General features: G+C 40.1%; 1 protein-coding gene and 1 long non-coding RNA gene across 8 annotated transcripts in view; one reads left to right on the forward strand and one right to left on the reverse strand.

Annotated features, from left to right (window-relative positions):
- Positions 1-13,414, reverse strand: part of foxn3 (forkhead box N3) — a 408,734-nt gene that overhangs the window by 377,254 nt on the left and 18,066 nt on the right. For 2 of the 7 annotated variants that reach the window (XM_063044991.1, XM_063044933.1), the window contains exon 2: positions 11,646-11,992. The exons of 2 other annotated variants lie outside the window; for them this stretch is intronic. The gene's annotated coding sequence lies outside the window, so the exon portion shown is untranslated. Of the gene's footprint in view, positions 1-100; positions 2,065-11,645; positions 11,993-13,414 lie in introns of those variants that run through there. 3 more of the 7 variants (XM_063044954.1, XM_063044967.1, XM_063044958.1) reach the window with 3 other exon arrangements.
- The window catches only part of LOC134344895 (uncharacterized), a 145,081-nt gene continuing 140,183 nt past the window's right edge, over positions 8,517-13,414 (forward strand). Inside the window, exon 1 of the long non-coding RNA XR_010017554.1 lies at positions 8,517-11,504. This is a non-coding gene — a long non-coding RNA (uncharacterized LOC134344895). The remainder of the gene's footprint in view (positions 11,505-13,414) is intronic.

The raw sequence follows: 13,414 nt of genomic DNA on the forward strand, positions 1-13,414 counted from the left end.
AAAACTTCTTCCACTGTTGCTCCACCACAGGTTATACTATCATTTTTCAGATATAAAAGCTCATACAGAAAAGGACATCTGATACCAGAGTTCAACGTACTTTCAGTTTGAAGATACTGAAATATTTGCAAGTTCAATACCTATTTAAAAAACGGCATCACTTTCTTCAGTTTCCCTGAGCTCCAGGGTCAGATGTGCAGATCAAAGCTCATGACAGGCATTAAACAGTTGTAAATAAACAATTTTTTTTTCTTTTAAAAACCTTTGAGAACAGAGGCAACTGCATACAGTCGGCAAATCATCGAATCCTTTTCACTTCCTTCAGTATAAGAAAACAAGTGACTGACACATTTCCTGTCAACGGACCTTCCCTCAGATAAAGCACAGTTCCCTCGAACAGGAAATCCTTGAACATACACATGCTGTTGTAAGACTTATTTGTGCCTTTTTTCACATCAAGGTTAAAAGATTTTCCAAAAAAAAAATTTCCAAAAATCCTTGCTAAGTTAGACAACTATTTTTATGGCGGTAATTTTAAAATAAGGAATTATTTTATTTTAAATTTGTACAATTTGTCTTCTCTTCATTTGTTGTTTGGCAGTTTTTTTTCATAAATTCGATTGTATTTTTTAAATTTTGCTGTGATTACCTGCAAGAAAATGAATCTCAGGGTAGTATATGGTTACAATAAATTTGATAATAAATTTACATTGACTTCGACTTAAATTTAATTTGAATGCATGCTGCCTTTTTGCAGCCCACCATTCAACTAATTACACAGTAATGAAAAAAAAGCTAGGACATCAGTCTTACTCTCTCATGAAAGAACCTTAATCTGCAGGTTTCAGACAAGAAGGCAAAATCAACTAATGTTTTTGGGTCGACGGGCTGCAGTGCACTCATGCAGAGAAGACAAACTGTTAGGCGCAAAGCACAGAGAAGACAGGCACAGAAAGGGCATTGCCTAGAATTATGACGCTTACAGCAAGTTTTACATTTAAATCAATTTATTTTCTACAGCGTTGCTGCTAACTTATCACTGGGAGCAAACAAAGTAATTTTTTCTCTTTTACTAAATTTAACAAGACAACAGTCTCCTTAAGGAGAATAAAAAAACCTTGCCGACTATGAAGTTATGCTACCGTGTCAGCAATTGAATATATGACCTTCATTTGACAGGCACATACTCGGGTTTCAACAGATGACATGAGAAAGCAAGCAAAGCCTAGGGCTTTATGCATCTGACCAGAAATACAGATATCCTTTTTAAGAAGGTGGGTGTCTTATCTTAATCTCTATGGCAACGGTGCCTCTGTCTAGTTATTGGACACCCTGAACTTCCTGTGCCAGCATAAATGAGCGAATCTGAATACGTCTTTTCTAACCACACTAGTCTCTTGACAAAAGTATCCATCCACAAGAGGGCACGGTTTAAACTCCAGTAATGAAACAAACTACATTTAGAGATCAGACTATCAATCTTTGCATAGAATTCAATACAATCCAGACATAATGTTCTGTTTCATGGACTCAAATGGATCACAGAGTAGGAGGAAATGGTTATTAAGTCAAAAGTGCCAGTAAGTACTCCTAACAGTGTTTCTGCATTCCATGCTATTGCAGATGGCAAGGAACAGCATGTGGATTTCAATGTTTCTAATAGAGGGCTTTGTCACAAAGGGGGGAGAAGAGTTGGAGCAGCTGAGCATCATGTCTCAATTACATCCCATGCAAGCAGTGCACATCACAACTGTCCAAGATATGGGGCACAGATCGAGGGGACAGCCAGAGACTTTTTCCCAGGGCGGAAACGGGAGGCACAATTTTAAAGTGACTGGAAGAAAGTATGAGGGCAATGTCAGAAATAAGTGTGTGTGTGTGTGTGTGTGTGTGTGTGCGCGCACACGCGCGCACATGTTTTTTTTACACATGGAACACCCTGCCAGGGATTGAATTAATTTTATTACCTACATCCTTCATATACATGAGGAGTAAAAATCTTTTCGCTACATCTCCATCTAATTGCGCAATTTATAGCAATTTATAATAAATACTATGTACAACAGGATAGTCAATAAAACATAGAAATACAGTTGTATCAGCGTGAGTTAAGCAGTCTGATGGCCTGGTGGAAAAAGCTATCCCGGAGCCTGTTGGTCCTGGCTTTTATGCTGCGGTACCGTTTCCTGGATGGTAGCAGCTGGAACAGTTGTGGTTGGGTTGACTCGAGTCCCCAATGATCCTTTGGGCCCTTCTTACACACTTGTCTTTGTAAATGTCCTGAATAGTGGGAAGTTCACATCTACAGATGCACTGGGGTGCAAGAGAAGGTCTGTTGCTAGAGCTTTTCTCTTAGCAACAAAGGAGACTGAGAAGTGACTTGATAACGGTGTACAAGATAATAAGAGGCATAGACAGAGTGGCAGACAGAGACCTTTTCCCCTGGATGGAAATGACAAATATGACAGGGCATAATTTTAAGGTAATTGGAGGAAAGTATAGGGAGAATGTCAGAATAAGTTTTTTTTCCCCCCCACACACTGTGTGGAACACTTGCCAGGGATGGTGTTAGATGCAGATATAGTAGGGGCACGTAAGAAACTCTCAGATAGGCAAATTGATATAAGAAAAATGGAGGGCTATGTAAGATGAAAGGGTCAGACTGATCTTGGAATTGGTTAAAAAGCTGACACAACCATTGCGGGCCAAAGGGCCTATACCGTGCTGTAATGTTCTATGTTCTGACTAAAGGCCACAATCAAGTACAAACAGGAACTTGAGAGCAAACTTCTTCACTCAGAGGGAGGTGAAAGTGTGGAACAAGTTGCCAGCAGGTGTTTGACTGCAACACTTAAGAGAAGTTTGGAAAAATACATAGCTGGGACAGGTATGGAGGTTGGGCTACAGTCCAGGTGCAGGTCAATGGGACGAGGCAGAAGAGCAGGGTATACAAATGAATGGTGTGACTAAACTCACCAACATGGCAAATATTTCAAAATCTTTTCAAGATTTACCGAAAATTCTCCAAGCTGTCATGCATTATTTTATTTTTAAATACATCAATTCTTAAAGTAGCCCATGGAGAAAATAAATACTCATATATTGTGGAATTCTTTCACAATCAATGCCAGTGTGACAACAGAATACATTTTATTTTAACCACCATCTCTCCTAGACATCAAATGTTTAGTTTTAATTAATTTATTTAATTCGTTCCACTTATCCAATCCAAAAATTGCAAGCACGTGAAATTATTGAATATTAGCCAGAAGCTTTTCTAATCCATTAAATGAGAAAAGATGGAGCTAGTTAGTAACTACTAGATCCTAATTATTAATATAGTAGAGACCACATCAGAAGCACCGGATATACTATATGACCACAAAGATTTGCAGGAGAAGTGTTGCCACAACTGGAAGGACTCTTTGTGCCAACAATGGAGCTGGCTAAGTTTACAAATTTCTGTAGCTTTTTCCAATCCAGTGCAGTAGCCTCTCCATACTAGATGATGATGCAACCAGTTAGAATACTCTCCATGGTATGTACATATGAAGAAATCTGCAAGAGTTTTTGGTGTCACACCAAGTCTCCTCAAACTCCAAATGAAATATAGCCACTGCTGTGCCTTCTTTGGGATTGCATCAATATCTTGGGTTCAGAGATACCCAGGAACTTGAAACTGTTCACCTTTTCCACTACCGATCTCTCGATGAGGACTGGTGTGTGGTCCCTAAACTTCCCCTTCCTGAAGTCCACAATCAATTCCTTGGTCTTACTGATGTTGTGTACAAGGTTGTTATTGTGACAATACTCAACCAGCTGATCTAAGTCACTCCTGAATACATCCGCATTGCTATCTGAAATTCTGCCGACAGTAGTTGTGTCATTGACAGATTTATATACATGGTGTTTGAGCTGTGCCTAGCCATACAGTCGTGGGTGTGGAGGGAGTGGAGCAGTGGGCTAAGCGTGCATGTTTTTCATACATTATTTACTTTCATTAAACTAACAACACATAGACTTGCAGTTAATCTAATTTCCAGGCTGTGGCACCTTGCCTTGTTACAGTCTGACTACTGTATTTACTTACACAACACGGTGTACTTCATAAGTAATTCACTGGCAGTGGAGCACTTCCGAGATAATCTGAAGACCTGAAAGTCATCCTGCAAATTACTTCTTGAAGATGTCTTTGGGTTACTTTAAAGACCTCATAATGTAAAGTATAATTACAAACCGGAGAGAAATTGAATATTTTTAATCACTTCCCCCTTTGATAATTAAGATGATTGTTCCATCCACTTAGATCATTAAGACCAGGCCATTCAGTCGCAGATCCAATTGTGCCACTTAACAGCAACCTTGCCCAGGTTTCCGGTGAATTTCCATTTCCTTAGATTTCCTTAGTGTCCACAAATCTATCAGTCTCAACCTTGAACAGAAGCCAAGCCTGAGCATCTACGGCCCTCTGAAAACTTTCAAGACTTGCAACACTAAGTGAAGAAATCTCTTACCTCAGTCATAATTGCTCAGACCTTGAGACTGTGCCTCCTGATTCCAAACATCCCATCCAGGTGAAACAACCTCTCAGCACTGTCTTTTCAGAACCTTAGACGCAATGCTCCCCACACTTCTGAACTCCAATATATTTAGATAAGCTGCTTAACTTTCTTCACTAGAACATTTTGACATCCAGGATCAATCCCTCTTACTAACATGGCCCCAGAAACTTAGAAGTCATTTAACAGTCATCATTATAAGATTTACTCATTCATTGCACTGATCACAGCACTAAATTTGTTTTTTCTAAAATAGCAGTTGAGGATTTTTTAAAATATTTATAAATCAGACAAAATTACCAAGATTCAATGTCATTTGTGAATTGAATATTAACCTTGATACAGTATAACATCAATAATGTATAGATTTTAAGAACAGCCATTAGAAAATCTACTGCAACATGCAAGTTACCTTCTGAAGGGTAACAAGAAAAGATGTTTATAGACATAGAACATTACAGCACAGTACAGGCCCTTAGGCCAATTATGTTGTGCCAACCTTTAAATCTACTCTGCGATCAATCTAACCCTTCTCTCTTACATGGCCCCCATTTTTCTAGCATCCATATACCTATTTGTGTGGCGCGTGGCCAAGTGGTTAGGGCGTTGGGCTCACAATCTGAAGGTCATGGGTTCGAGTCTCGGCCAAGGCAGCGCGTTGTGTCTTTCAGCAAGGCACTTAACCACACACTGCTCCAGTCCACCCAGCTGAAAATGGGTACCAGCAAATGCTGGGGGTTAACCTCGCAATAGACTGGCGTCCTATCGGCGGGGGGGGGGGGGCAGTCTTGTACTCTCAGTTGCTTCACGTCACAGAAAGCGGCATAAGCACCGGCCTGATGGGCCACAAGGCTCGGGACAGACTTTAACTTTAAATATACCTATCTAAGAATTTTTTAAATGCTCCTAATGTGTCTATCTCTACTTCCACCATGGAAGGGTGCTCCTCACACTGAGAACTCCCTGCATAAAATATTACCTCTGACATTCCCGCGAGACTGCCCTCCAATCACCTTAAAATTATGCCCCCTTGTATTATCCTTTTCCACCCTGGGAAAAGGTCTCTGGCTGTCCACTCGATCTATGCCTCTTATCATCTTGTACACCTCTATCAGTCACCTTTCACCTTCCTTCACTCCAAACAGAAAACCCCTAAAATCTCATCCCATCCTCTTGTCAGATTCTATTCTAGAAAAAGATAATTTTGATGAAATGAATTGTTTTATTCAAAACAATTGATTTGTTTTCGACCAGTTTTCATGACAGGCTATTCCCTTTATCTTCATATTTATTCTCCCAAGGAGAAATATAAAAATAAAGGGAATATCCTGTCATGCAAATAGCAGCAATTCTCATTCACAAGGTGCTTTTGCCCACAAAATGCCGTTTGCTGGATTTTTTTTTTGGGGGGTGCACCATTTTCTATAAGTTCTAGAGACCATTGCGCATGAAAATCCCAGGAGATCAGCAGTTTCTGAGAAACTCAAACCATCCTGTCTGGCACCAATAATCATTCCATGATCAAAGTCACTCAGATCACATTTCTTCTCTATCCTGACATTTAGTCTGAACAACTGAACCTCTTGACCATTCCTGCGTGCTTTTATGCACTGAGTTGCTGCCACATGAATGGCTGAATATTGACAGAGGTCAGAGGAGAATCGCGAGACTTGTTCAAACTGGCGACAGTAACTCAAATAACCAGACATTACAACAGTGGTGTGCAACAGATTATCTCTGTTCGCACAACATGTCAAACCTTGAAGTGGATAGACTGCAGCAGCAGAAACGAACATAAAGCAAAAGTCCAATTTATTAAGTCAATCCTGTACCAAATAAAGTGGCTACTGAGAGTATTCCATTGATAACGTAACTGGTCATTGTAAATTGTCCTGTGATTAGGTAAGGGTTAAATAGGTGGGTTGATAGGTGATACTGCTCAGTAAGGCAGAAGGGCCTGATCCATGCTGTACCTCTAAATAAATAAGTAAAAATAAAATAATAAACCTGATTTAATACCATCAAGATGAACTATGCAGAGAGCACTTTGTGTTTGACGTGAAGCAGAAACAGAAATTCAAGACTGCAAGAATGATGTAAGCATTTGTTGAACAAAATGCACAAAGAGTATTGCTACAAAATGGATAATAACCACTAGCTTTCATGAATTATCTAGATTTATGGAAAGGGCATTGAATTCATAATTGGGTCAACCTCAACTTTGTGCTTTGAAACATTACAGTCAAAACTATTCCAACTTCTTAGAATCTTTATTCCTTCATTGTTCAGAAATGTTCTGAATAGAACTCAGCGCATCAGCTTTGTTTCAATATGTGGCAATATGAGGAAAAAAGTCATTATTAAACATAAAATAACTTCCACATACATTTTTCATAGAAGATAATCTTTCCATTTCAGCCACAGTACTGTAAATAAAAAGTGCACATTAACTCCAGCACCTTACTGCTTTTATTCTTTGCTTTGAGGGATACTACATTTTAGTGGATGATCACCCCCACAATGTCTGCCAAATCTGCTCATCTATAAGACCATAAGACATAGGAGCAGAATTCCACCATTTGGCCCATTGAATCTGCTCCACCATTCCATCATGGCTGATTTATTTCCCTCTCAGCCCCATTCTCTTGCCTTCTCTTCATAACCTCCGACATACTTATTAATCAAGAAACAATCAACCTCTGTTTCAAATATACCCATTGACTTGGCATCCATAAGCATCCATGGCAATAAATTCCAAAGATTCACCACCTTCTGGCAAAAAAAAATCCTCTTCATCACTGTTCTAAAGGCACGTCCTTGTATTCTGAGGCCGCTGCCTCTCATTCTAGACTCCCCCACTGTAGAAAACATCCTCTTCATGTCCACTCTATCTAGGCCTTTCAATATTTGATAGGTTTCAATGAGATTCCTCCCACCCCCCATTCTCCTAAACTCCAGTGAGTACAGGTCCAGAGCCATCAAACACTCCTCATACATCAACCCTTTCATTCCTGGGATCCTTCTTCAATACCAGCAGTCCTTTCTTCGAAAAGGGGCCTAAAACTAGTCACAATACTCTCAAGTACATTCCAACTAATGCCTTACGAAGCCTCAACTAGTTAGGAAGTCAGCCAGAATCTTTTTTTTTTCTCTCAGGATAGGAATGTCAAAAACTGGAAAACATATATTTAAAGTGAGTGGAGGAAAAGCTTAAAGGAAATGTGAGGGGGACTTTTTCTTTACGGAGAATGATAGGTGCCTGGAATGTGTTTCCAGAAGTAATGGTGGATTCAGGCACAACAATGGTGTTTAACAGGCTGTTAAACAGGCATATGAACATGCAGGGAATGGAGAGATATGGATCATGTGCAGAAGGATGCACAATTTAATTTGGCATCATGTTTGATACAGACATTTGGACCAAATTGCCTGTTCTATATTCAATGATCACAAAAATATGTATGCATGATCCAGCTCGAAAAGATGCAGAAAGGTATATGCTGGATCTATTTTATAGATTTGTGCTTCTCTCTTAAGGGGGGAAAACAAGGTCCCCTCAGAATAGTTGGTTGCCATGGAAGCATCATACCTCCACCTGGCACTTCCCCCAGAATGATCCAACATAGATACACAGAGCTTTCAGTCTTCAAGTGTGCAAAAAATGGAAAAGATAAAATTGAGATATTGTTTTACTCTCTTAAACTAAAAATGAGAAATTTAATCCAGAAACACATAGCTCATCACTGTGAGTTAGTTACTATGCTGGCATTTTACTACGTCAAGAAAAACACCATTTTTTTTCCTACCCTCATACTTTGAGGGGGGAAAAATCTCACAAAGAGCAAACACAAGTATTCATGTAGATATGGAAATTAATATAACTGGACACAGAATATAACTGTAGCCGTGAATATACAAAGTGACATAGGATGGTCCAAGAAAAACTCCAAGTATATGAAACAGCTACATTGTTTCAAAACACACAAAATTTTGGAGAGAAGCAACACACACAAAATGCTGGTGGAATGCAGCAGGCCAGGCAGCATCATTTTGTGTGGGTTGCTTGAATTTCCAGTATCTGCAGATTTTCTCATGTTTGAAATTTTGGAGGGACTCAGGAAGTCAGCCAGGAAGGGAATAAACATTGTTTCAAACAGAATCCTGTGCAAAAGTGAATAAGGCCATATTGCAAGTGGACTCGGTTGAAAATTATTCCACAGAATGCAAGAGAAATAAAGAAGCAGTGATCATGTATCATTTATTTCAGGTTTGTAAAATTCTGTAATCTGCAGTAGGGTAGTAAGATTTAAAACTGTACTTCCATACGTCTTAAATAGTGAGAAACAAAAAGATTACATGAATCTTGGGGTCAAGCATATTTATTTAAGTCTACATGTTATAATAGCAGTCGGCATAATAGAGTCATATATTTCAATTATACACTATACTGTGACAGTGAATTTAGCACCAATAAACAGTCATTCAACTGTTCACCTGAGGACCACACCTTGTCCAAAATGCAAACAGAAATCCTCACATAGAAACCATAGAAAAACTACAGCACAGAAGCAGGCCTTTTGGCCCTTCTTGGCTGTGCCGAACTATTTTCTGCCCAGTCCCACTGACCTGCACGCGGACCATATCCCTCCATACACCTCCCATCCATGTATCTGTCCAATTTATTCTTAAATGTTAAAAAAGAACCCGCATTTACCACCTCATCTGGCAGCTCATTCCACACTCCCACCACTGTGTGTGTGAAGAAGCCCCCGCAATGTTCCCTTTAAACTTTTCCCCCTTCATCCTTAACCCATGTCCTCTGGTTTTTTTCTCCCCTTGCCTCAGTGGAAAAAGCCTGCTTGCATTCACTCTATCTATACCCATCATAATTTTATATACCTCCATCAAATCTCCCCTCATTCTTCTACGCTCCAGGGAATAAAGTCCTAACCTACTCAACCTTTCTCTGTAACTGAGTTTCTTAAGTCCTGGCAACATCCTTGTAAACCTTCTCTGCACTCTTTCAACCAAAGATATTTAGAATCCAGTAAAGTCACTAGATTTTGATATTTGGAATCAATCTGAATCATCAAGACAAATCCAAATTACAAATTTAAATTTAAAGGATATTTTGCGTTGTTTTTTGTTAACAAGAGCAATGATCAATAAACTGGTGGATGACAAGAGGTTTGTGATGTTGTTGATAGCGACAAAGGTTGTCTGGATCAAGTAGGGCAGAGCATTAGTAAATGGAATTGAGACCACAACTGGAACTTAATCCCAACAAGGGTGAGGTTATGCATTTTGGTAGGTTAAATAGGGATATATACTATAAATGATTGTAGCCTAAAGAATGTTTACGATCAAAGGGATTTTCAAGGTAAGGTTCATTGTTTTGCATGGATGAAAGGAAAATGGAGAATTATGTGAGAAGGGAGGGTTAGTTTGATTTTAGAACATTATGGACTGAAGGACCTCTAATGGTCTATGTCCTACGTTTCCTGAAAGTGGCAACATAGTTAGAGACTGTAGGATGGTGGAGGAAGCATATGGAAGCATAGAATATGAAAGTTGGGAGATTGTGTTTAAACATCACAAATCACCATATTAGGAGTGTTGTGTGCAGTCCTAGTTGCCACTCTATAGGTAGGATCTGGCTGTGCTGAAGTGAGTGAGGAGGAGATTCAATTCACCAGCATGTCTCTTGGATTGTGGCACCTTTGTCACAGGGACAGACTGCATAGGCTTGACTTGTTTTCCTTGTACTGAAAGAGGCTGAGGGGTGACCTGATCCATCTAGATTAAGTTATGCAAGGCAATAGATAAGGTGGATAGACTGAATCACTTTTCCCAAGGTAAGATTATCAAAAACAAGAAAGCACAGGTTTACGGTGAGAGGAAGAATGTTTAAAGACTATTTGAGGACAGATCTTTTTTAAAAAAAATAATGCAAAGTGCTGGATATCTGAAACTTATTGCCAGAAGAACTGATGATCAAATACAATTAACTATTTAAAACATAGTAGATTGGCGTTAAAGTGGACAATGCATAGGAGCCAGGTGTAATGTAGGCAAATAGAATTCATGAATGTGAACAAAAAGGGTCGGCATAGACGTGGCGGATCGAAGGGCCTGTTTCTGTGCTGTGCAGTTCTGTGACTCTTAAAAACTTAAGAAACTATCCAGAATTTACAAAGTAAATAATGCAGCATTGGGAGAATGAGGAAAAAGCGGCCGGAGGGCAACAACTACCTGAGGCATTAAAGTTTAGAGACTACTTCACTTAAAAGGTAGCAGCTCCCTTCGGTTTATAAATACACGTGAGGACATGCAAAACATCCATCCGTCATAAATGAAAATCATTATCTGGAGCAAACCACGCAGTCACCGTCTTTACATATTTTAATCTTCAACATCAACCACCAACATAACCTATCTACTGTATCGTGATTAGCCGTGATCGGCGAACTTCAGGCATTTAAAATGCGCCGACTCAAACAGACAGCCTTCAGCTCAAACGCGGGGTAGTGTGTTGTAATTATGAAAATGAAAGTGAACAGCTTCATTCCAAAAGGGCTAAACTGTGACAAGGAAGAGTCACAAACGAAGAGTACGCCGTTATTTAATAAATGCAATTCAGCAAGTGAGAATAATAAATTGGAATCGCTATTGCTCAGATTTCTAGTTTCAATGAACTGGAATCACATAATAAATGACAATCGCCACAGGGAACAACGGAATAGCCCGTCCCTTACGGATTTTTTTTCCAGGCACGCGATTACGAAAAAAAATGCCAGATTTGCACACTAACGCCGATCTGCCGCCCTGTGTGCAGCGCAGGGTCGCCAACAAAAAAGATAAACAGTGCAGCAAACGCTGTAACATTGGCGGAGCTTTTTGATAGATCGGATCTGGCCGTTGAAATATTCTCAAAGCATCATTCAGGTATGTGTAGAATTAAAATCGTGCACTGCAGCAATAAAACCCCGGCGGCGGCAAACGTATAGCCCAAGCGCCTGCGAACATAATGCAATTAGAGCTGGCGAGCAAAGATTAAAACCTCGACTGAGATGCTGATTTAGTAACCTTTTTAATCCCGAACTCGGCGTGCTCCCTCCTCTGTTTAGTGCATTCCGCATCCGCCCTGGCTACGAAATAACCATTTCCATTTCATATTCCTCCAGGTAATCCTTGCATTTCTGGTCTGCTTCCGTGTTGATATATTTTAATCCTTTCGGAGCTGCTCAAATAAAATTCCAACCAGTGTAAGAATCGCACCCGCACGCTGATGTCTCCCCGATTCCTTTCTGTCCTTTTCCAACTCATCGCACCGCACGGGAAAGGAGGGACGTCCTCTGGGTCCTAATGCTCTCCGACGCACTCCGACTGCACACTATGACGGTGACATAGTGCCCGCTAACTCCTCGCAGGATCTTTTTCAGTAACAGAAATAAAATAAGGAGTCGCGTTATAAAGTCATATACTACGGAAACAGGCCCTTCGACCCAACTCGTCCATGCCAACCAAAATACCCATCTTAGTTTGTTCTAGTTTCTGGCGTTTGGCCCATAGCTCTCTGAACTTACACCCGTCCGAATGCTTTTTAAAAGTTGTTAATGTACCTGCCTCAACCACTTCCATTGGCAGCTCACTCCATACATGTACCATTCTCTGGATGAAAAAGTTACCCCTCAGGTTCTCAATAAAATTTTCCCCTCTCACCTTAAACTTGTACCCTCAATTTCTAGATTCTCAAACCCTGGGAAAAAAGGCTGAGAGCATTCACCCTATCTATGCCCCTCAGGATGTTGCACACTCTGAGAGAACAGCTCCTGGAGACAATTCAATGACTCCACATATAACATACAGGAAATGCTGAAGGAATGTAGAAGGTCAGGCAGCATCTAAGGAGAAACCTGTCAGTTTGTACTCCTTCCCTTCCTCCACCTTTTTATTCTGCCTTCTTCCCCCTTCCTTTCCAGTCCTGATGAAGGGTCTCGGCTCAAAATGTTTGACTGTTCATTCCTCTCAGATGCTGCCTGACTTGCCAAGTTCCTCCAGCATTTTGTTTGTGTTACTCTGGATTTCCAGCAACTGCAGAATCTCCTGTCCACATTTAACATTTGTTTTTAAAATAAAGCATTAATGTAGAACTTGTAATAGCACAAGGAGATACAATTGTATGGGGTATACATTGTATGTCCTTGTCTGCTCTGGGGGCTGGTAAATAAAGCCAGTTTTCCATCACAGCATGCGCATTGATTCATTCTATCACATCATCAGGCCATTTTTACGTCATTTTTTCCTCTTGAGCTTATTAGTTGCAAGTCATATTAGAAAAGCATATGCTATCTACTAACTACTTCTCTGGCCTACCATATCGATTGCCCTATCCATCCCTCCCCCACCTTATCTTTCCCAGTTCCGACCCTGGATCTTTGACCTGAAATTCTAACTCTCTCTCATTTTCACATATGCTGTCTATCCAGCAATGCAAAGTTTTGGATAAGTAGAATTGGATAACAAACTAAAGTTACCAAATTTGGGAGATCCATACTGTCACATGCATTGAATGCCATTGTTCATCACTAATGGTGCAGCCACCTCCTTATGTGGTATTGCACTCACCCAGAAAACACTAGCTATCTGTCTCAAAGGACACCAGGAATGAAAAAGTGCTTTGTATATTTTGTGTACATCAACAGATGGCCAGGAGGTGAATTACGGACACGTGGAGGGTAATTCCTTGGTTTTGAATTGCATGCAAACTCATGCTTCAGTACTCCCACAAAGAAATTCAACAAATCAAAACTCCAACAATACACTGCTGATCACCTATTACGCTACAGTAAATT

Source organism: Mobula hypostoma, chromosome 1, assembly GCF_963921235.1.
Source record: "Mobula hypostoma chromosome 1, sMobHyp1.1, whole genome shotgun sequence".
Lineage (NCBI taxonomy): Eukaryota > Metazoa > Chordata > Chondrichthyes > Myliobatiformes > Myliobatidae > Mobula > Mobula hypostoma.